The sequence below is a fragment of the Heliangelus exortis genome, chromosome 10, assembly GCF_036169615.1.
Source record: "Heliangelus exortis chromosome 10, bHelExo1.hap1, whole genome shotgun sequence".
Taxonomy (NCBI): domain Eukaryota; kingdom Metazoa; phylum Chordata; class Aves; order Apodiformes; family Trochilidae; genus Heliangelus; species Heliangelus exortis.
The window spans coordinates 1,541,544-1,565,403 of NC_092431.1; positions in this window are offsets into that span (position 1 = coordinate 1,541,544).

Sequence of the window (23,860 nt, forward strand, 5' to 3'; positions counted from 1 at the left end):
TGCCAGGTCCTGCCTCAAGGGTCACCACTAATTAAAATGGGATTAAATTGCAATAGGGTTTATTAAAATGGGATTGCATTGGAATGGTGTCTTCTGACCACCACCCAAATCTTTGATGGGAGGGGATGTTAATGAGCTGAGCTACAAACCCCAGAAACCAGAGGAATGTACATGGGGTGTATTTTGCAGTGCTGGAGGCTTCCTACCCCCTATCCCAGACCTCAGGAGCTTCCTCTTTAAGGCTGACCAGGAGAAAAATCATCACTGGGGATGCTTCTGGGACCATTTCTGAGGGAAAATGAGGAGCTGCTTGGCCATGGATCCTCCCCAGGGTCCAGGTGCTGGAGATGCTGACCCAGCATCCAGCTACTTGTCCACCACTTCTCCTTCTTCCCTTTCCAACCTCTCTCCCAGCATCACCCCTGGTGCAACCCAAGCAAGGGGAGAGCAGAGCAGTGATTTCACTCCAGAGCTGGAATGCAATCTGTGCCATCTGCTGTGCCATATGCTGACACCCACTGCCTGGAGCAGGGAAAATTGGATCCACGGGTAGGAGGAATCAATGAAACATCACCAGGATCCTGGGGATCCTCTGGAGCTGACAAAGTGTCTGCCTTGGGGTGGATGCCAAAAAAATACAGGGGTTTTTTGGGGGGGAGGTTTATCCAGACTGTGGCTCAGGTGGTGGCAAAGGAAGGGGGTGTTGGAGAGAGGGAATGCATGATGGGGAGAGGTAACAGAGAGATGGGGCTGAGCTTCAAGTCTCACTTGGGTAATGACTGCAATTAGACTGCAGCTCCCATTAAAAGAAACAATTCTGTTGTGTACACAAGCAGAGAAGAGTAAATACCCATTACTTTACCCACTTTATCTTCCTTTATGACTTTGGGCAATCAAAGGCTCCTGCTTGCTGGCAAATGAGCTTCTGCATCCCACCCTCCCCAGCTCTGGCTGGGAGATGCTCAATGCTTCATGAAGGGACCCCCAAGCCCTGCTCTGCCCCACATCCCTCTGCCCAGCACCTCCCCTCCTGTCCTCAGCTTCTGGAAGGGTTCTTGGTGCCCCCTGGCTCTTTTGTAGGGAAAAAAAAAAAAAAAGAAAAAATCACAGATGTTCCATCCTCTCCTTGCAGAATGAATCATGGAATCATTTTGGTAGGAAAAGACCTTTCAGATCACCAAGTCCAACCCTTCCCCCAGCACTGCCAAGGCCACCACTGCCCCATGGCCCTCAGCACCACATCTCCAGGGCTTGGAAATCCCTCCAGGGATGACGGGGACTCCTGGCCTGGGCCTGACAAGAAGAAGAAATTGTTCCCCAGCTCCAACCTAAACCTCCCCAGGCTCAACTTGAGGCCAAAAGTTCCTCTTGTCCCATCTCTTGTTCCTTGGGAGCAGAGCCCGACCCCCCCTGGCTCCAACCTCCTCTCAGGGGGTTGCAGAGAGCCAGAAGCTCTCCCCTCATCCCATCACTCCAGGATCAGCACCCCCAGGGCCCTCACAAGTTCTCCAGCTCCTTCCCCAGCTCCATTCCCTTCTCTGGACACTCTCCATCCCCTCAATGTCCTTTTGGTCCTGATGGACCCAGAACTGAGCCCAGGATTGGAGGTGCAGCCTCAGCATTGCCCAGCCCAGAGATGCTCCCTGCCCTGCTCCTGCTGGCCACAGCACTGCTGGTACAAGCCAGGATGCTGGTGGCCACCTTGGCCACCTGGGATCACCCTGCTCCATATTCCATTGCCAACCAACACCCCCAGCTCCTTTTCCCTCAGGCATTTCCCAGCCACTCTGCCCCAAGCCTGGAGCATCTCCTGGGGATGCAGGACCCCCCAGTGCCCCATTGGACCTGACACCACTGGCCTTGGCCCATTGATCCAACACCTCCAGGTCCCTCTGCAGAGCCTCAGCCCCTCAGCCCAGCCTGGAACCCCTCTGCAGACCCCCACCCAACTTGGGGTCACCTGCAAACTTAGAGGGGGTGCACCCAGTCCCCCCCATCCAGCTCATCCATAAAGAGGTTTAAGAGAATTTCCAGGAAGGGCACAGAAAGCCTTGGATGCTGCGGGATGGGGTTGGTTGCAAGGTTCAAGTGAGGTTCTCAGGACCCAAGCACCTCTCCCCCAAACTCCTGTGGGGATTGGAGCCCGGGCAATGGGAGCTCTGAAAGATTTCCTGGAATTCCGGGAGGCAAAAAGGAGGAATTCAGAGAATAAAAAGCATTGTCCCTGCAGGGTCCCCAGTTAACACAAAGAATTTCTCTCCCCCACTCTCTGATCATGGAAAACAAGCAGCAAATTGACCCATTACCAGCACATCCAGCTGGGCACCCTCTTCCCTGAAGCCTTTTTGTTGATCTGTGGCAGAGAGGCCACTCCAGCACATGAAACAATGTTTGGTCAAATAGTTTATTAGGCTGGAAAAATGCAGATTTGGCTCGAGCAAACCTCTCAATGAAATAATTTTCCAGTCCTTTAGTCAAAAGCCTCTTACAGGATTTTTATTTTTTTTTTTTTTTTCAGGGGCTTGCTTTTTAAAAAATTATTCTGCTGTCAAACAGTCACAGCAGTTCAATTGTCATCATTTGGCAAAATGGAATGGTTTGATCTTTTTTTTTCTTTCATTTTCCAGTGCAGCCCCATTTCAAAATTTAGCAGAAGGCAGTGATGCCTCTACAGGTAAAAGGAGGGGAGGAGAACAACAAAATAAACTCTTCAAGGTAGGAAAAATACAAGAACCTATCAGGATACACCCAGCACTGAGTTTTTGATTTTTTTTTTTTTCCCTGTGATGTGAAGGGCAGGGGTAATGCTGCATTTTTAATTTTGTTCTGTTCTTTGGGTTTTACTCTAGGTGGGCCCAAAACACATCTCAACAAGTCAGTGCTGCAATTCTCCCAATTAAAATGGAACAGCTCATTTCCCACAGCAAGGGAAAGGCTGCAAACAGAATAATGAAGAATTAGGAGGAGCAGGAGCTCCTTTCCCTATGAAAATACATCCAGGTTTCCAGCCTGGTTTGCTTTGGGCATGTTTTGGTTTTTTTTTTTTGTTTGTTTTTTTTGTTTGGTTGGTTGGTTTTTTGGGTTTTTTTTTTTTTTTTTTTTTTGTTTGGTTTGGTTTTGTTTTGTTTTGGGTTTTTTTGGGTTGTTTTTGTTTTGGTTTTTTTTTGTTTTTTTTTTTTTCAGTTGGATTGATGCAGGGATGTGGGGAGGAGTGGGATTCACCCACAGAGCTCCTTAGGGAATGCTCCAGGGGGGATGGCTCTGTCCTCAACCTCTCAGAACTGCCTCCACCCATGTCCAAAGGGAAATTTCTGCTGCACAGAATCATGGAATGGTTTGGATGGGACCTTCAAGATCACCCAGGGACACCTCCCACCAGCCCAGGGTGCTCCAAGCCCCATCCAACCTTCAACACTGCCAGGGGACAGCAAGATGTCACCCCCAGGATGAGTGACATTATTGAGGAAAAAACAAAAAACCCAAAACCTCAGCATCCAAAATACTCCTGGCCTCCTCCAGAAATGGAACTGGGAATACTGTGGCCCTGCATCTGTCCAAGCAGGAGAAATAAGGGAAGCAGGAGGGGGGAAGGATGCTCCTGCACCTCCCAAGGTGATCAGAGAAGTGGTGGGAAATGCTTTTCATTTTTCCTTTGCAAACTCTTCTAGGCAGGGAGCACTCTCACACCTTACAGGAGAGCACAGGGAGAGTTTTTTCCTCTCTTGTTTCAGGGGGAAACTGAGCCCATCACTGTTGTTTTGCTGAGGCTCTGTCCAGGGAAAGCTTTGGAATGTTGGGCTGAGATCCTGAGGCAAAGCAAAGCAGGGAATGGGTTCTGCTGAGTTCAGAAAGGGGCAAAAAACCCCCCCAACCTAGCAAACTGAAATGGGAAAACAAAATAAAAAGAGGAAATTCAGACTCCTGTGTTAGGCTGAACACAGGACACAGAGAAAATCAGACAGTCCCATCGCTCACCCTGCAGGACCCCAATTTCTTCCTCTGGAGCCACTTTTGGTGGAGCCAGAGTCAGGCAGACCCTAAATCATCTCCTGACCCCACAGTGCCCTAAAAAAAAGGCCCCAGCTCCCATGGGAAAAAGGAGAATGGGATCTAGTTTTGGTGGAAAGACTGTTTTTCTTTTTTTCCTATAATGTAGGACCCCAAATTATGAATCAGGTTCAGCTCAGTCATGAAGGATCAGAGTTTTCCTTGTCACAGCTTTCACCAATAATCAGGTGACAGATGCTCTGTCATTTCCCCACCACCCTCTCAGGGGAAGATGAAGAAGGGAATAAGGGAGAGAGACTTCAAGGTTAGCAGGAAAAATTCAGCTAGATAACAGAGCAGGGAGAATGAATTACAAATAATAGAAAACATGTGAAGATGGAACTCAGGCATTAGCTGGGAATTATTTCCCAACCAGAACAGTCCCACACTGGACTGTTCCTGTGGGAAAAAGAGGAGAAGGGAGAAGGGAAAAAGGAAAGGGAAAAAGGAAAGGGAAAAAGGAAAGGGAAAAAGGAAAGGGAAAAAGGAAAGGGAAAAAGGAAAGGGAAAAAGGAAAGGGAAAAAGGGGGAGGAAAAAAGGAAAAGGGGAAAAAGGGATGTCCAGGGTGCCAGTGACATCCCAGGGGGTCCTACCTGGAAATGCAGAGAGTAACCTGCTCCATCAGGAAGGTTCTTCTCCAACAAGAAAAGCAGCAGGAGCAGCAACAACCCCACAGGCCCCAAGCAAAGAAGCCCCCAGAGGCCTCTCTCAGGAGCCATTTTATGCTGAGCACCACAGGAAGGAGAACTGGGATTGGGCCATTGGGGTCCCTGGACCCATCCCCTCCTCCCCATGGGCTCAGCTGCTCCTCATTGGAGCTGCCACACCAACAGCCCAGCACCAGGCTTTTGTTTCATCCTGGTCCTCTCAAACCAGGACACTTCTTCCTCCTCTTTCCCTTTTCCCTTTTTTCCCTTTCCCTTTTTTCCCTTTCTCTTTTTCCTTTCCCTTTCTCTTTTTCCTTTCCCTTTCTCTTTTTCCCTTTCCCTTTCCCTTTTTCCCTTTTCCCTTTTCCTCTTTCTTTTTCCCTTTTTCCTTTTCCCTTTTCCCCTTTCCCTCTTTCTTTTTCCCTTTTTCCTTTTCCCCTTTTCCTTTCCCTTTTCCCTTTTCCATTTTCCTTTTTCCCTTTTCCTTTATGTTTTCCTTTTCCTTTTCCTTTTCCTTTTCCCTTTTCCCTTTCTCTTTTTCCCTTTCCCTTTTCCCTTTTTTCCCTTTTCCCTTTTTTCCCTTTTTCCTTTTTTCCCTTTTTCCCCTTTTTTCCCCTTTTCCCTTTTCCCTTCTCTTTCCCTTTCTCTTTTTCCCTTTTCCCTTTCCCTATTCCCTTTTTCCCTTTTTCCCTTTTTCCCCTTTCCCTTCTTTCCTTCCCCTTTTTCCCTTTCCTTTTTCCCTTCTCCCTTTCCCTTCTCCCTTTCCCTCTTTTTCCCCACGGGATGCCACTCATTATCCCACCCACCAAGAGGTGATGACCTGGCCCTTTCAGCCCTCCAGGCTGCAGCAAACACCTCCCCTGCTCCCCCCTCGATGCTCCCAGGGGGGCTTTGTCCTCCCTCCAGAAACCAAAGTGCCAGCATTGCTCCCTCACACCTCATTTTTTGCTGTCCACAAAAAAGCTCCTTTAATCCCCCTTTTTGTGGCTGGCAAAATGCTCATCTGACCAGATTGCACTTCCAGGCTCCCTCATCACTGGGGCTAAAAATCAAAGATATTTTGACAGAAATGGCACCAAGTGGCACCATTAGAACCCCCCCACTCCCGAGCCCAGCTGCAGAGCCTGTGTCACAAGGAATTTCTCTCCCTGGATTATCAGCTATTTAAATACTAATGACCCAATAACCACGTTTGAGCAGAATAATGGGAGTAATAAGAGAAGTCATAAACCCCAGAGGTACCTGTGATAGTCTCAGAGATGTTTCCAGCCTTCTTTCCACCCAGTTAGGAGTAGGGAGAAGGGGGGGGTAAAAGGATGACCCAAAGTGATGAAGGCAGAGAGGCCTTGGAAGGTGCCACATCTGGAAGGAAATGGTCAAATCACAGAATAATTTGGGTTGGAAGGGACCTCTAAAGCTCACCCAGTCCAACCCTCACCCAGATCAGGGTGCTCAGAGCCTCCTCAATATCCTGAATATCTCCAGGGATGAGACCTCAACCCCCTCCCTGGGCAGCCTGGGCCATTTTTCCACCACCCTTATGGTGAAGAACTTTTTAAGAACTTTTTCCTAACATCCCCTCTGAGTAGATGTCTGGACCCAGCTGTTTCCATCACCCCAAGAGCTGGCAGCAAAACGTGGTCAATATCATTTCAAACCATTTTCACCCTTGGTAATTTTGGAACCCAGTTTTCTCCTTCCCAGAACAAAAGCTCACTGGGAATCCTTACCCAGAACAGGTGGAAAGTATCCCTGTAATTATTTTATTTTTACCCACATGAATGTTCTCTGTGCAAAGGTATTTTATTAAAGCTTTCCAAAATCATACACCCTGGGCTGGATGAGTTGCTGGGGCAAAAAAGTTCAGGTTGGAGCTGTTCAGGTTTGGCAGAGACCACAACCACCAAGCCCAGGAGCTTGGTAGAACAAGAATTTCCAGGGCAATTTAATTCTGCCCAATGTTTGGTGCTGTCACCAGCTGAGCTGCTCTCTGGGACAGCAGAGGTGGCCCAAATGTGACACAAAGTGATGCTGAACTTGGAAGAGATGGAGTGATGCACAGAGCATCATCAGGACTGACACATCAAGCTGGGATCTGAAGAATCCACAAAACCTCTGCCTAAAAGCAGCACTGAATTAGCTTTTTTTTTTTTTTTTTTTTTTAATTTTGAATTTTTTTTTGCCAAAACTTGGCCCGTGCTCAAGAAATCTCATTTACCCCAACAGCTGCTTGTGTGCCTGAGGAGGAGGAGGAGGAGGAGGCACGTTGTGATCATGGCAGATAACTTGGGGCTGCTGTCAGTGATTTCTGTAGCACTGAGTGTCTCAGGCCCTGTGGATTGTCCTTATCACAGAACCACACACTGCTCACTGCAATTCACCACGGGAAGCTCCTCTTTGAGCTGCTTTAAGGAGAGACCCTAAGAAGTTGATAGGAAGAGCCTGGCTGGCTTTCTGGTGACCTTTAAAAAGAATATGATGGGATTTCACTGTCAAAAAGCTGTCCTGGCTGGAGGTGAGCCAGGGGCAGGGAGGTTCTATCATCAAATAAATGCAAAAAAGGTGATTGCTGAGAGCCTGGAGAGAGCTGGTGGGGACCCAGAGCTTTAGCACAGTTCTGCTCTTCTGCTCCTGGCACCCATGGAGCTGAGCTTGGAGAGGGAAATCCCAGGATTTAGGACAGCACCATGATGTTGAGGAGCAGCTGAGGGAGCTGGAGGGTTGATCCTGGAAAAGGAGACCAAGGGGAGAGCTTCTGGCTCTCTGCAACCCCCTGAGAGGAGGTTGGAGCCAGGGGGGCTCAGGCTCTGCTCCCAAGGAACAAGGGATGGGACAAGAGGAACTTTTGGCCTCAAGTTGTGCCTGGGGAGGTTTAGGCTGGAAATTGGGAACAATTTCTCCCTGGAAAGGGTTGTCAGGGCCTGGCTCAGGAGTCCCCATCATCCCCGGAAGGATTTCCAAGCCCTGGAGATGTGATGCTGACGGACACAGGGCAGGGTTTGCACGTTGACTCCAGGTGAGAAACTTTCCTGCAGACACCAAACCCCAAGCCCATGGTTTCCACCCCAGAATTTCAGTATTTCTGCTGCCTAATGAAGACAGATACACATCTGTGTAACACAGACTAATGTACAGACCTCCATCATTGTAAACTTAGGCTGGGCAAACCCAACTGGAAACCTCACAGTGGGGAACAAACCTTTGCTAGCAGAGAGGAGGCTGAGACACACTAATCAGATCTTTCCCCATCTCTAATTTCGATGACTCTAACTGCTCATGCAGAAAGAAGGCACTGAGAGATTTGGAAAGCTATTTGTGTGGGTAATTGACATTATTTTCTCTGCTAGGCAGCACGCCCAACTTCCAGTGTTAATATAAACATTTTTTCATTTTTTTTTTTTCCCTTTTAATGGTAGCTTGTGCGTTCTGTGGGCATCAAGCAGCAGTTGTATTTACAGCCAAAATGCGTAATAAATAAATGCATTCATTTGGTAGAATATTTTAGCTCCCTGGGAGGAAAAAAAAACCCACAACAACATCTATTCAGGCTGATCAGAAATGCTTGCTCATTCTGGCTGGACTTAGCAAAACATTTTGGTTAAAAGCACATATCAAAGAGTTTGGGGTTTGGGGTTTCTGGGGGTTTTCGGGAGGATGTGAAATGGTTTTTGGTTGTCAGCTTCAGCACAAAATCCTTCCTTTTGGGAGGGTTGCAGTGATCTTTCAAAACTGATATCCCTCAGCCTTGACCTCTAGAAAAAGCTGAAACAAAGAGTTTATTCCAGGTTTAGTTCAACCCACAATTAAATGATTTTTTGGGGGGGGGCTGTTTGGTTGGTTTTGGTTTTTTGGGGTTTTTTTTTGGCATATTTTGTTTCTAGAGGAATTTCTTTTTTTTTCCAACCAGACTTTTCTTCCCCCCCTGTCTGCCACGGGGAAGCTGCAGTCATGGTGTGGGGATGGAAATGGTTTGAGGTTTTTCTTCACCCCTTCTCCTCCCTGCCACCACTGCCCATCCTTCCCCCCTCTGGGTGCTTCAGCTGAACTCTCCATGCTAAACTCTAAGATGCTTTTTCCATGGATATATAAAGCAATCTTGAAAAAGGAACTTTTCCAAGAACTTTTTCAAGGGACAAACCCAACGTGGTGCCAGTGGCTGTGGCCACACAGTGTCTGTGGCCCTCCCATGCTGCAAAAAAAATATTATAAAAACCCCTCCCTGGCTGGCCAGGCCAACACATGGAGATGTGGAAGGCCTGCATGAAAGCATCCTTTTGTCTACAGGAAAAGACAGACAGAGCTGCTCAGTGAATCTCTCTGAGCATCATGAATGAGAGAGAGGGAGTTGGGTACCAGGGATGTGTCACAGTCCTGCCTTGGGAGAGCAGCTGTGTTGGCTCAAACCATCCCCAGAGCCAGGCTGGAGGAAAAAAGGATGATTTTCCATGGGCATGGCTGGAAACATCCAGAAGTTTCCACCCCAGAAGGTGGGGTGTGAGGGCTACCATGGACTTGGAATGAAAGAAGCACTTTGCAGAATCATAGAATCCTAGAATGGGCTGGGTTGGAAGGGACCTCAGAGCTCATCAAGTCCAACCCTTGCTCCACTCCCCCCGTGGTTCCCAGCCCATGGCACTGAGTGCCACATCCAGGCTCTTTTGAAATATCTCCAGGGATGGAGAATCCACCCCTTCCCTGGGCAGCCCATTCCAGTGTCTGATCACCCTCTCCAGAAAGAAATCCTTTCCTAATATCCAACCTAAACCTCCCCTGGCAGAGCTGAAGCTCTGCCAGGGGAGGTTTAGGTTGGATATTAGGAAAAAATTCTTTAGTCCGTGCCCTCTTGTCCCTCTGATATCAGCCCAACCCCCCCTGGCTCCAACCTCCTTTCAGGGAGTTGTAGAGAGTGATGAGGTCTCCCCTGAGCCTCCTCTTCTCCAGCCTCAACACCCCCAGCTCCCTCAGCCCTTCCTCACAGGACTTGTGCTGGATCCCTTCACCAGCCCAGTTGCCTCCTTTGGACCTGCTCCAGGACCTCAATCTCCTTCCTAAAAGGAAGAAGGCAAAGTAGAGATCAATCTCTTCATTTAGGAAACACGTTTGGAGGTTTATTTTTTTTTTTTTAGGGTTTCAAACTCTTCAAACCAAACCAAAGGGCCTATTTTAGGGTAGGGAGCTCCTCACAGTTTGCTTAAAACATCTCCAGTAACTTACAGTTCATTTGTAAAGCCCTTGGCCCTATGGTTGCCCCATCCCTGGAATTTTGAAGCCCAGGTTGGATGGGCTTGGAGCACCCTGGGCTGGTGGGAGCTGTCCCTGCCCATGGCAGGGGGTTGGAACTGGGTGATCTTTGGGTCCCTTCCAACCCCAAACCAGTCTGGGATTCTATGGTCATTTCTTTGCTGACTGAATCTTTTCTTTGAGCCCTGGGAAAAAAGCTGTGCTGCTAAACCACTGCTCAGCTGCTTCTCTTTCCCAGCTCTGCAGGTAACATATGGCAGTAAAAGATGAGGAAAAGGAGCCAAAACCATGGCACATGTATCTGGACAAGCTTCTGTCACCTTTCTGCCAGGTGCAGTTTGGCACTCAGAGCTACTGGAGTTGGATTTAAGCAGCATCAGTACAAAAAATATTGAGTCAAGTCCCTGATTCCAGAATGGGAACAGGAATGACAGAGAGTCATGAACATCCTCGTTGGCAAAGCTGGAGTGGAGGGTGATGAACAGACAGAAATCAGCTGGCAAGGAGAAAAAAAAAAAAAAGGGGGAAAAAAAAAATAATCACAGTCACGAGGTGAAACCCAACCCCAGTGAAATGTGGTGGGGAATATATTAAAGGAAGAAAATCTCATTTTTTTCCAGTGGGACCTCTGTGAGCTGATGGCCCCAGTCTGGGACCAGGTATGTATGGAATAATTGTTTCTTTTTGGAAGGTTGGAGGTGAAGTCTGGATTTCATTATCTCCCTGCCCTCTAGCCTCAGAAACAAAGTGATGAGATAGTCTTTGGAGACAAGTTAATTTAGATTAAAAACATCCAGCAAGTCTTCAGCCAGCTGAAGGCAGAAGGTAACTCCTGTCAGCTTGGCTGCTCACCTCAAGAACCCTCTGAAGAGGCTGAGACAGTGAAGTCCAAGGATTCAGTAAGAGTTTTTTAACCTCTCTGGGGAAGAGAAGCTGTTGGTCCTTGTGTGATCCCAGGGGACACCTCCCTGTTGGGTCATGGCTGGGTACCAGGAACTTATTCCAGAGAATGTCATCTGGGAAGAGCTGGGGAATACAACTCTTGCATCACTGGGCAGGAATCCAAGGATTTGACATGGATGATTATTAATACCAATTGTTATTCTTGTTGCTACAATTGAACTGTGTCAGAGATTTCATTTGAAATTAAAAAAAAAAACCCAAAACCAACAACAAAACCCAAACCACACAAAAGCAACAAGAAACCCCTGGCAAACCACATGTGCTGGAATTCCCTGTGGCCAAGTTCTGATTCAAACCACAGGGAGACCACAAGGCTTTTTGGGGACCTTCCCTGAAAGCAAGGAAGGAAGAGTCTGTTCTCTTTATTAATGGGATGATGCCTGGGGTGAGAGTTTAAGTGCTTAGTTGTGAAATTTATGACCAGTTGAGTTTTGAGGCAAGACCTTTAAATCCACCCCATGGCATGCTCCCAAGTGAGAAAACTTTTTTTGTATCTTGCCTGATGGATGGAGCTGCCCTAAGATGTCCATCCAGGTCCTGAGCTCCTTGGAGGAGAAAGGGACTTGGAGCCCATTGCTCTGGCTCCACTTCCCTTCCAGTAGAATCCAGATAATGCAGCAAAGAAACAATGGCACTAAACTTCTTATCTCCCTTTCCTAGCTTCTTCCTCCTTCCAAACATTCCCTACCAGCAGCTAATCTTCTCCTTTTGTCACTGAAACAAAAACACTTGCTCATTTTGTGTCATCTCCAAATGCTGCAACAATAGAAGAATGCAACCATTAATTACTGAAATTACTGCTACAAGAGAAAATTACAGTCATTAAAACCCAGGTGAAACTCATTTCTATGTTCCTCAACTTTTCCTTTTTAGATGTTTATAAAGTCACCAACTTAATGCCTCCAGTAAAGACCCCAGAATGAAGAAAACTGAGGAAGTTTGAGCAATGTGAGTGGCATTCTGTCACTTCCCAGAGCAATTCTGCTTTTCTGCTGTAAATGCTCCTTTTCTTTCCCTGAGCTCTGCTGTAACCTGGAGGTCCAGGGCAGAAGGGGTTTGGTCTTCCCTGTGACCCAATTTGCACATCTGTGCCCCTGCTTGGCATGCTGAAATATTTGGCTGGAACTGATGAGCTTTAGAGGTGCCTCCCAACCCAAATTATTCCATGATTCTGTGATTTTAGGAGGGTCTTTCTTGCCTTCCTTGCACTAATCCAGCTGGGAGGTTTCAAACCAACACCCAAGCAGGCAACTGGGGACCAGGAGCTCATCTCTTCCAATCATTTACCATCCCCTGACTCTGTTGATGATTTTGGGAATTAGGAGGGATCTGATCCATTGCTCTTCTCCTGGGTGCTGGATCCCTGGCCTGGAAGCAGAGCCAGACTTTATACACCAAGAGACAAATTACATTTGCCATTTTCCTCCAGCAATGCTGGAGAAAAAGAAGAGCACGAGTGGTCTATGCTCTCAAGATAAAGGTTAAACATCCAATTATTGTGTTCAGTAGCAAGGTTATGGGCCCACACAAGAAATGATTTGGTTAATATCTGCCTGGAAACTCAATTCCATTCCTAGCCACAGACCTGGCCTTTCCCTGGATGCTGTTGATCAGCAGGAAGGGTCAGGATGTGTTTCAGCAAATATTTTTGCAAAGCCCTTTCTTTGCACTTGGTTTTAACTCTTCATTTCCATTTTTATTTGGTCACAGCAAGAACTGTGCAAAACAGACAAAAATTGTGGTTTTCTGCAAGGCTTTTCTGGCCACTGAGACAGAACCCCCTTAATCTCTCCATTTGGGAGATTTGTCTCAGCTTTTGACTTGCTGTCAACTATTTCACAGCTGGGGGATGAGTTTGGTGCACCCTGAAATCCAGGCTTTCTCCTCATTTTGTTTCTGGGCAGGGCTGCATGAGCATCAGGCAATTTGGTGCCTTCAGTTTGGGACCTTTTCCTTCCCAGGGACTCACTGCACAACTCCAGCTCCAGAAAAACTCAACCCTTCTGTATCAGAAGAAAGTTTTCTCTCCAAAATTTGAAGCCCCTCCTGGGGTTTCCATGGTGGCCACAAACTGCACAGGAGCCCAGTGTTATTTCTCAGCTCTTCCAAATATTCTCAAAACCCAGGGAATTCCCTTCAGGTTGTCACTTTTTTGCCCCATTTTTCTGCTTTACCCATTCTGGTTTTTTTTGTTGTTTTTTTTTTTTTTTTTTTTTCCCTACTGTCTTTTTTTTACCTTTAATCAAATATTTCTCTAAATGGATCACCCAAGGTTTCTGAGTGAGGTTTTTTTAATTATTATTATTATTGTTTTGTACCTTTTTTTGTTGCATCACTGGAATGAGCATGTGGCTGTGTGGTTCACAGGCTCCTTTTAAACAGAAGGCTAATTACTCCTGAGCTGCTGCAAAAGTTAACTATAAATATGTAAATTGGGAAAGAATAAAATACTCATTAAACATTAGGCATTTACTATGGAAATTAAGTGTCATTAGATGCATAAAAGACTTTCCCAGCATTTGTTCTTGCAGCATTTCTCTTGAAGCCTTCATTAGTAGAGTCTTCCTAATAAACAGAGAAATGGGCCACCCTGTCAAAATAAAATCAGAGCCACCTTGAAAGGATGCCCAGAGCTCAGACTCAAACATTTTTTTTTTTAAATTGTTTTGAGCTTTGGAAATATTCCATTGTTTTTTTTTTTTTTCCCAGTTTGCATTTCCTCTTTGTTTCCTCTTTCAGCCCAGGAGGAAGGGTAAAGCCCACAATATAACATCATCAGAAAAGCATCCTATTTTTGATTGGAGATAGATAATCCATAAACATGAAATAGTTTTGGCAAATCACTAAGAAAAACACTAATCTGGGGGGTTTAGAGTAGGCAAAGTAGACATCTGGAGCCAAATTCTTAGATAGAGGGTTGGAAACCCATTTCTGGGAGCTGGAGATCAGGCCAGAGAAATATTTTTCCTACAATCACAATCTTGGAAAAACTGTGGTGAAAGCACAGTAATTTTTGTCCTTTCTGTAGCACCCACCCACACAGAGCCAGCCTATTGACAACAGCAAACCCATGATAAAAAATAATAAAAAGGAAATTTTGCCACAGAACTTTCCAGGCTGTCCACTAACTCCTGGAAAACAAACAAATTTATCTGCAAATATTTTCAGGCCAGCTCCAAGCAGTCAATTCCACCTTTGTCCTGGTCATTTTAGTCCCCAGGAATTAGCAAACCTGCCAGGGTGAGAAATGCTGGGACGAGCAGCCCAAATTTGCCCAAATTGGTGTAAAGTCTCTTCAGCTGCCTGGCAACCCCAACACAACAGTTTAAGACAATTTATGGGATTTTTTAGATACTTTATGAAGCAAAATGAGCTGCTCAGAGGCTGGGGATGCAAACACTGTGCCTTGTAATAGTACTGAACATCCAAGCACTCTCAGCATAAGCATGTTCAGTAGAATACATTTTTTTTTCTCTCTAAGTGTTGCTTTTTCTCTTTTACCCCCTTTTTTTTTTTTTTTTCATGCTGGTTTGGACTAGAGCTGTCCCATTCTGCAGCATGTCAGTCTCCCAAAGGAAAATCTCCTCTCCAAGGAGCTTAAAAAGCATCGTGGAGGGTCTCAAACCTTTCTGTGTCCTCTTCACCACCTAGGTGAGCAGGCTCCAAGTTGCTCCTGCAGCCAAGTTCTTCTCATGCAGCCATTTCATCCCTCAGTTACCTGTCTGAGAAAGAGGAAAAAACATTATTTGAGTCATCTGAGCCAGCATTAGTCAGCTGGTGGGTGTTTGGCTGTCAACTGGCCTGATCCCCTAGGATGGGCTGGGAAGAGGCTGTGATTTGTTTCCTGCTGGGCTGGAAATGAGGATCTGCTTTGAGGAATATTTTAACCTGCACCACACGGGGTAAACCACCAGGATTTTCTTTTATCTCGTGCCCACAATCATAAATAAACCTCAAGGGGATGCTTTGGCCACCAAACCTGGTTTAAGGAGTGAATTAGGAGGAGGTGGCTCCAGCCTAATTGAGGATCTTTTCATCCCCTGATTGACTCAGAAGCCTTCACCCCTTGCTGCTGGTGAAGAAAGCCCCACCACAGCTAAAGGGGTAAAATCTGACAGTGAAGTGGCTTTCTTGTTGCCTTTTGAGGTCAGTTCTGGGGCCTGGGGTCACAGGCAGCAAATTCTGACAGGGTGAGGTGTAGCTGAACCAGAGACAAGGATTTCAACCAGGAGGAACTGACTCCTGAGACAGAGGAGCAGGGTTTTGGGAGGGCTTGTGCTCCAAGGATGTGTCTGCACTTGGGAACCTCCATAGAATCCAGAAGAATATGACTGGCAGATCTAGAGAGGGGATTCCCCCCCTTGACCCTGCACCTGTGGGACCCCATCTGGAGTACTGGTCCAGTTCTGGTGTTCCCACCACAAGAAGGACATGGATATGTTGGAAGGAGTCCAGAGGAGGTCACAAAGATGATCCAGGGGCTGGAGAACCTCTGCTAGGAGGCTGAAGGAGCTGGGATTGTTCAGCCTGGAGAAGAGAAGACTCCAGGGAAACCTTAGAGCTGCCTCCCAATCCCTGAAGGAACCTACAGGAAGGATGGAGAGGGACTTTTCATCAGTGTCCAGTGATAGCACAAGGGGAAATGGTTTCAAACTGCAGGAGAAGAGGTTTAGAGTGGGTATGAGGAAGAAATGAGACTCTGGAACAGATTGCCCAGAGAAGCTGTGGCTGCCCCATCCCTGGAGGTGTTCAGGACCAGGGTGGATGGGGCTTGGAGCAACCTCTGGATGAGAGGGAGTTCACTGGACCCAGGGCTTGAAACATCAAGAGAATGTGAGTGCATGCAGATGGCTGACAAACATGGTTCTGTTTTATTTATGCTTCTTGGAAAGATGTTATTCAATATGCTGTTGGAGATTTAAATGCTCATTCAGAGTGATTCCCAGATGAAATTTAACTAGCAGTCAATGGGAGAGCTTAATAAAGGATGGGCTGGAAAAAGGTCTTTTTCTGTGTCTGAAGACCATAAATCACAGATGTTGCAAGGGCCACAAATCTTGGCTTTTCATGCCTTTTAATCTCAGCTCCCTAGCTGCTGTTGAAGGAGATTTAAAGGCTGCCAGTCTGCTCCTATGAGACACAGGTGTGCTGATTTACTCATTCTTTAAAAACTGACACAAGTCGAAGGGCTGGTAAAAGCTTCTACAACCACAACATCGTGTCCTGGAAAGGGGAAAAGTAATTTTCACCAAAGATGCTGAATGAGTTGGGACTGAGTGTCTGCAAACCAAGGAATCCTCATATCTACCCTTGGCCTGGTTAAACCAAATGAGCTGCATCTTGCTCTACAGATGTTGAGATAATAATGCTCAATTATTTTGGTCAATGAACAAGCAGCTCCTCTAGGTAAAAATGTACAACTTAAATCTCACTGATCCTGTCCATGAGCATTGGGGGCTCAGTGTCAGGTCCTGGAATTGGGTCTCAACAACCCCAGGTGGGGCAGAGTGGCTGGAAAGGGCCTGGCAGAAGAGGACCTCTTGGTGTTGGTAACAGGGGCTGAAAAAGAGGCAGCACTGGCCAAGGTGGCCACCAGCATCCTGGCTTGTACCAGCAGTGCTGTGGCCAGCAGGAGCAGGATTGTCCTCATTGCTGAGGCTGCACCCCAAATCCTGGGCTCAGTTTTGGGTCCATCAGGACCAGAAGGAGATTGAGGGACTGGGGAGTGTCCAGAGAAGGGAATGGAGCTGGAGAAGGATCTGAGCACAAATCTGGACTTGCTCCAACAGCTCCATGTCTTTCCCTTTTTTATTTTTTTTTTTTTCACCTCCCTGACCCTGGGAGCAAATAAAGGATTTAGGACTTTTTTTTTTCTTTCCTCCTGGGAGATGTCTGCAGACACAGCCAGAGCTGGAGGGCAGAGGGGAGGCTCTGTCAGGCCTAAAAAGCCAGTGACCTGGATAAAGCACTGAGCAGTCCTGGAGTCTGAAATGTCTCTGCAGATTGGCAAAGCTTTGGTGACTTGTCAGGCAAGGGCAGACAGGGCAGGGCCATGGCCCATGGAGTTCCAGCCCCACTGATGCCCAAGGCTTTCCTCAGATCTTAGATATTGAGTTCCCTTCCATCCCTGGCTGCATCCAAACCTTGGGAGAAGAAGGTTGTAACAGGACCACAAGCATGGAGGAGAAGACCAAATGTCCTTGGCAAGGCTGAGGTGTAACAACAGCCCTGGCAGTGACAAATTCCTGCTTTTAGGAAAACCCATCCCTAGGGCTCTTTGTTTTTACAGCCAGGCTGGATTTCTTTTCTCTTTCTTGGATTTATCTGAAATCCCTGCTCAGATCTGGGCTTGGAGTGATCTGATTTAGTGAGAAGTGTCCCAGCCCAGGGCAGGGGTTGGGATTGGATGATCTTGAAGGTCCCTTCCAACCCAAACCAGTCTGGGATTCTATGAAATAGCAGCTCCAGAGCTCTTTATCCAAGTCCTCCACTTATCCCTCTCCCAGCACAAGGAATGAGGTTGGAAATGGCTGCTCAGGGGCAGGAAGGGTCCTGGTCCCTCCTCTCCTGCTCCCTGGGACACCCCCACCCCTCATTCTGCAGCTGCATGAAGGGGCCATGCACAAACCCCATGATTTTTGTTATCTGGTTCCTGCCATGGAGCTTTGTCTCCTGGGGGCTGCAGAAAGCCCCAGCTCCTCCCAGCCAGCAGCTGAAATACCTGATTCTTCCCCACTCTGTCCTGGAGGCTTTTTTCATACGAGTACAGGCTGCAGAATTAACCAACACCTAAATAAATAACCTCCAAACACCAAAGCCCTGCTGCTATTTTTTTTTAAACCTGAGAAACCTCCTGGCAGGTGCTTGGGAAGTGAGTTCATTGCCCTGGGGAAGAGTGATTTGTTTCCACACATGACACGATGCTTTATTAAAGGACAGAGGCTATTTGGGTGTGATGTTTCCCTCTGGCTCTGGTTTGTTCTCTTCCCCTCCACCAGGAGATGGGAAGAAGGAGGCAGAGAGAAAAAGCTTTTAAACCCTCTCAATCTGCTCAGCTGGCCAGATCTAAAAGGTCTTCTGAGAGTCATGACATGCATGTCCCCAGCCTGGAAGATTCCCCATTAAAGGGATTTTTCTTGTACCTCCTTCTCCAGACCTTTGGTTCCTCAGTGCAGGAAGGAAACACCTGAACCACCTTAGAAAGGTGGCTTTAAAACCATCTGGGATTCCAGAAGTGATGGAGATCTAACAGATTTTTAAGCCACATTTACACAAGAAATTGATCCCTCCTTCTTGATGAAGGTTGGTGACCTGAAGGGTCTGATGTTGCTTCTCACTTTAGATGTTGCTTTTTTTTTTTTGGGTTTTTTTTTGTGTTTCTGGAAATAGTCTGACCAAGGCAAGCTTTTACTGCTGACTTACAGCTTATCCCATAAGTGCATGGAGATGGGTGGCTTAAGGAATAACATCCCTCCAGTGCCCCATGGGGTGAGCTGGTGACCCCTGACAAGCTCAGAAACACCAAGGAAGAAACTTTTCTTGGATCCCACTTGAATTCAGGTGGCTTTACACCTATGGACAAGCCCATCAGTCATTGGGCAGGAGGGTGAGAGCTCAGCACTGCCCTGTGAAAAGCAAAGAGGAAGGTAACTTTGTGCCTCAGCAGAAGTTCTTGCTTTGCTCTGCAAAGTTACCTCCTGGCTTCTGGAACAGAAAAACCACTGGTGGCTACCTGGTTAGTGAGGTTGCTGCAGGGCATTTGGTCTTGGAGCCTTTGAGTTTCTGCCAGGAGGGTCAACATCTTCTCTGTGCAGAGCCTGGAGGGGTCTTCTCATGCTCCTTCCCAGAGCAGCTGGAAAAGGTCCTCAGCTACAGGGGAAAAAAGGGGGGAAAAGGGGAAAAAAAGAGGGAAAAAGGGGGAAAAGAAGGGGGAAAAAAAGGGGAAAAAAAGGGGAAAAAAAGGCATCTACAGCTTGCAAGGCTAAGACTGGTCTAAAACCATCTGCTCTCCAGGTGCATCCAGCAGACCCATCAGGTGCATGATCTGAAGGTCCTCATCCCTCCTCAGCACCACTGTGCATCCAAACCATTTGTGAGTGGGGGAGAAGGGGGAAGAGGTAAAGCAGCTGGGGGATGGATGGAAGGACAAGAACACACCTTGGCCTTTCCCTCTCCTCCTGCAGGAGGTGATTGGGGCACCCTCAGATGGCTGAGGCAAAACCTTCTGCAGGATAAAGTCTGCAATAATTTTTTGCTGCAATGGCAGAGGGAGGAGTCCCCTCCAGCCACCTTCCCATCCTGTCCAGCTCTCCAGGTGTACATCCCATAATTGTCCTGCACCTTAGGGATGGTTGAGTGTTGTCCCCTTTGCTCAGATGCCCTGCTGAAGAGCACCCCACCAAAACCCAGCAGCACAAATCAATAAACTGCCACAACTGGATGCTCTTGTCCTAAGGTAACCTGCATCCCAGCCCATTAGCTGTAACTCAGTGATTAATGATAATTAACCATCCACCTGTGTTTGTTCTCCTCATCTCAAAGGAACTCGAGGGTTTCTCCATCAAGCAATACCTCGAGGCAGGAGGGAGCACTGCCTGCTGCCCCTGGGAGCTGGGGACACTGATTGATGGGGTGAGGTGGTGAGTGCAGCACCAGCTCCTTCCCCAGGCCTCTGTGGTCTGTAACCTGCCTCATGGTCACCAGCTGATTAGGACCTTTCCTGAGTGTATGATTTCCCTCCCCCAAAACCTTTTCTCTGGCTGCTTTCAATTATTTCTTTCCTGCTCACTCTGTATTTCAACCTTCCTCGGATGAGCAATTCATCTGCTCCATCAAATGACTTACCAAGACAGATTTCACATACAAGGCAAATATATTTTACCCTTATAAGTCTACAACACTCTTTATTTTTTATTTTTTTTTAATAATTCTGCTTCCCTTGCCTTATTCCCAACAAACCTTTCCCCAGAGCAGAGCTTCCCACCTGTGCAGAGTGGGTATAAAATGCCATAGGATAAGAACTGTAGAGTAAAGCAGGGGGTGCTCAGGGGGACAACAAAGAGGTAAAAGTTGTAAGCTATGCAGGAGGAAAATTAGAAAATAGAGTTTAATCTGGCTACTACCATAAAAGGCAATAAAAAAATTTCTATAAATACAGTAGCAAGAAAAGGAGGGCTAAGGAGAAGGTTCATCCCTTACAGGATGAGGGGGGAAACACAGTGGGAAAGATCTGCCCAGGAGCAGCTGAGGGAGCTTGGGGTGTTGATCCTGGAGCAAAGGAGACCAAGGGGAAAGCTTCTGGCTCTCTGCAACCCCCTGAGAGGAGGTTGGAGCCAAGGGGATTGGGCTCTGATTCCAAAGAACTTCATGGGTGCCCATGCAGAGCTCCACGTGGTTGTGTTTTACCCATGCACGTGACCAAAACCCACCTGAGATGCTTGTGAAAAAAAATTCCTTTTCCCTCATATTTAGACTTTGTGAATTGCTGGTGCCAATCCACATAAATATGGGAGGAGAATTTTTTTGGTTTTTGGTGCTTTTCAGTCAAGGGTGTTGGTGGTAGCTCAGCATTTTCTTCTGCTCAGCATGGATGGGTTCTGCAGAGGGTTGACACATGAATGATGAAGGCTTGGAAGGTGTTTTCTTGGAAAAGGGAGAGCCCAGGTAGGTACAGACACTGCTACAGGACCCAGGAGAGCTGAGATCTGTGTCAGCAAAAAAACCTCAACAAATATCCAGGGGAAGCTGAAGGAGCACTCAGCAAAATTCATCTGCAGTTCATTGAGGCAACACAGAGAGAGAGTTCACGGGGAGTTTATCATGGGAACTGTTGAGGGTTAATGGCCAGCAGAGCAGATTGAGCTGTGGGATTACTAAATAATGAACTTTTCTCTCCAATAAATTTGACCCTGACTTATAAAAAATCAATAACATGCTACACTTCAGGCAATTTTTTTTTTCTTTCGGTGAGGAGGGGGTGGAACGTGGGCTCAGAGTAATTTTTAAAATACTCTCTCATATATATATATAAAATATATTTTACCCTGACCATTTATACAAAAGCTCTGATGTGCCACATTTATTGCAACTTCATCACCTAGATAGATTTTTATGTGGGTGCCTGGCTATTGCTTTGTTTAATCATGCCTTTCTCTTCCCTCCCCAGCCTCTCATCTCCCCCCCCTTCCAAGCTTTTATGACACCATCACCAGTGTAGATCTGCAGGAAGGTTTTCCTGTGATAGAGCATGTCAGGGAGGTCAGGTCAGCTGGGACAGAGCCAAAAATATTAGCACTTTCTAGCCACTGAAGAGAGAAATTGAAATAATAGTTAGCACTTACCAACTGGCAGGTTTTCAATTGCAAGAAGAGGGAGGGCTTTGGGGCGAGGAGGTGGGTTGAGTTCTTGGCTATAGGACAGACTTTCCCTGGGTTCTTTGGGTTCTGTTTGGGTTCCATTTGGGTTTGAGGTGGGTGATGGACTGATACCTGCTTTGGGATTGCTGTGTTTGCTGAGTTTCCCACAGTCCTGCTTCCCTCCATCTCTGTAGGTCCCTCAACTGACCCCACAACACATCCCCTCTGCTGAGCAGCTAAATAATTCCTTGCATTCTCTTAGGGCTAAATTCAAATTAATTAAAGCTTCATTTTCAGCTCTCCTCTTCCCAGGGACATTTATAAAATCTTGTCTGTTCCACAAGAGGCAAAGGGACAGGACTGGGAATTCAACCCCAGCTAAGAGGTCCTGTTAAGGGTTTGAACACCGTGACCTTCAGCAAGCCACTCAAACTCTTTGTGACTTTCTCCTCCCTCTCACAAAAAATGATGGAAAAAATGAAATCCAGATGCCTTGTGGTGCAAGGAGGAGTCACTCCATCCCAGAGCAAAGGACTTTGCCTCTTTGGTGGGTGCCATGAATATGCATGAGTGGTTGTGGAGTGTGTCTGCCCCAAAAGGGGTGAAGTTGGGGCTGTTTTGCTGCATGCAAATCTCTTCAAATCCTGACTGAGTTCAGAGAAGCTTTCAGAGTTGAAGGAGGAGGGATTTTTACATGGACAACAGGATCACAGAGTTATTGAGGCTGGAAAAGAGGCAGGTCCATTTCTCCAGCCTGGCAAGGTCCCTGTGGGATCAGGGCAGGAGGAGCCTGTGGCTTGGTTTCCTTCCCCATTAAGGAAGAACTTGTTGAGCCATTATCACTTCAACCATCCAGTCCCAGCACGGCTGGGGTTTGGAAAGCATCAAAACCAGAAGCCACCCAAAGCCCAGAGGCACTGCAGGATTTATCATCCAAGAATCAGCTCTCTCTGGTGCTTTATTCCACCTCAGGCAGGGCTGGTACATGGTGGGAGGGGAAGCCAACCTGAGCAAACCAGTATGGCAACAACTGGTAATGGGCCCCGAGCAGCTGCTGGGGTGCCAAGGAGAGCAAGAGAGGCAGCAGCTGGCTTGGCCATCTGTGCCTGCTTGAAGGCAGCTAAACAGAACTCCTCTCCTGAGCTCCCAGCTGGGAGGAAAGGTAACAAATCCAATGCTAAGGTGGATGTTGGCTGGGGATCTGGCTCCTCCTCAGCTGTGTCGAGCCCTTGGCACAAGGGGGCTTTGGGGAAGAGAGGGGTGATGGGCTCTGATGGACACCACCCAGCTGCCTGCAGTGATTCCTGGTCCTGGCTGCAGTCCAGCAGGGTGTCCAAGAATCACTTGGTACCCAAGGGACCTGACAGAGCTTTGCTGCATCCTCTGTCTCTTTCCACCAGGGTGGGCATGACAAGGGGAGCTCTGCAATGCTTCACAAAGAACACTGGGACACAGGCATGGAAAATGCCACCCATGGATTCTTCTCCCCAGGAATGTCCAGCCAACCCCTCCAAAACTTGAAAAACAAAGCAAGAGCATATGGATTTTTTTCCAAGAAGCTTCATGTGCCTGTCTGAGACCAGAGACAAGGCAGCAGGACTTCCATCAGGTGCCTGGGGAAGTGAGACTTGGTCTCCCTTTTTCTGTGCCCACTGGAACAATTCAGTGTTTATTCCTTCTTGGATATTGGTGTTTCTTTGCTAGAAAACACACAGGCAGCCTTGACAGAGATGGGAAACTCTGAACTCCTCATCCAGTGACTTTTCTTCCAGGGAAGAAATTTCATTGCTGTTTTTTTGGTTAATTCCCTGTGACTGTGCCTCTGCCTGTCTGTGTGTCCCCTGCAGCTGGGACATCAGGCCATACATTTTCTTTAAAATGAGACAAACCCACACAGCCTTTTTCCTTCCTGCCTCTTTCCTGAGGTGTCTGCAGAGCAAAACTCCCCTAACACAACCAGCACTTGCACCCAATTTGCTTTATTCTGCTGGCAGCACCCCAGGGGCTAACCAGAGCCTTGGCAAGGGGAACCCAGGCTTCCAAAATCCCAGAGAAGTGCTCAGCTCTTTTTTGTAACATCTGGAAAGCCTTGGGCTGTGTGGGATCCTGGGCTGGTCTGACTCAGGCTGTTTGTGTGCAGGGACTTATGGTTTGACAGTGATCTGTGTTTAATAACCACCAGCCTGGGAAGAGCCCAGTAAAGCATCCCACGAGGAATTAAGCAAAGTCCAAAGACAGGACAGTTTTGTCTCTTCTGTTTCTACCTCACTGTGCCTCTGGAAGTTCAGGAATCACGGCTGTCTGTGGCTCAGCATCCTCTGTGACAGACAACGGGGATAATTTGTAAGGGATGCGAGTTCCCAAGAAGATGGAAAGGAAAAACTCATCTCTCCTGTGTGTTACATTTGCAGGAGAGATTCCCAGGAGCAATGACTTTGGTAAACTGCTTCATCAGGAGGTGACTGTCTGGAGGCATCGAGCCTCAGGAAGGAGAGAAAATAAAAATAAAGATGAGTTTGATGAATGCCCCATGTCAGGGTGTGCAGTGAGCTTGGTGGTCCTGAGCTCCTGGCCCCAGATAGCTCCTATCTGCAATGTTAATTAGG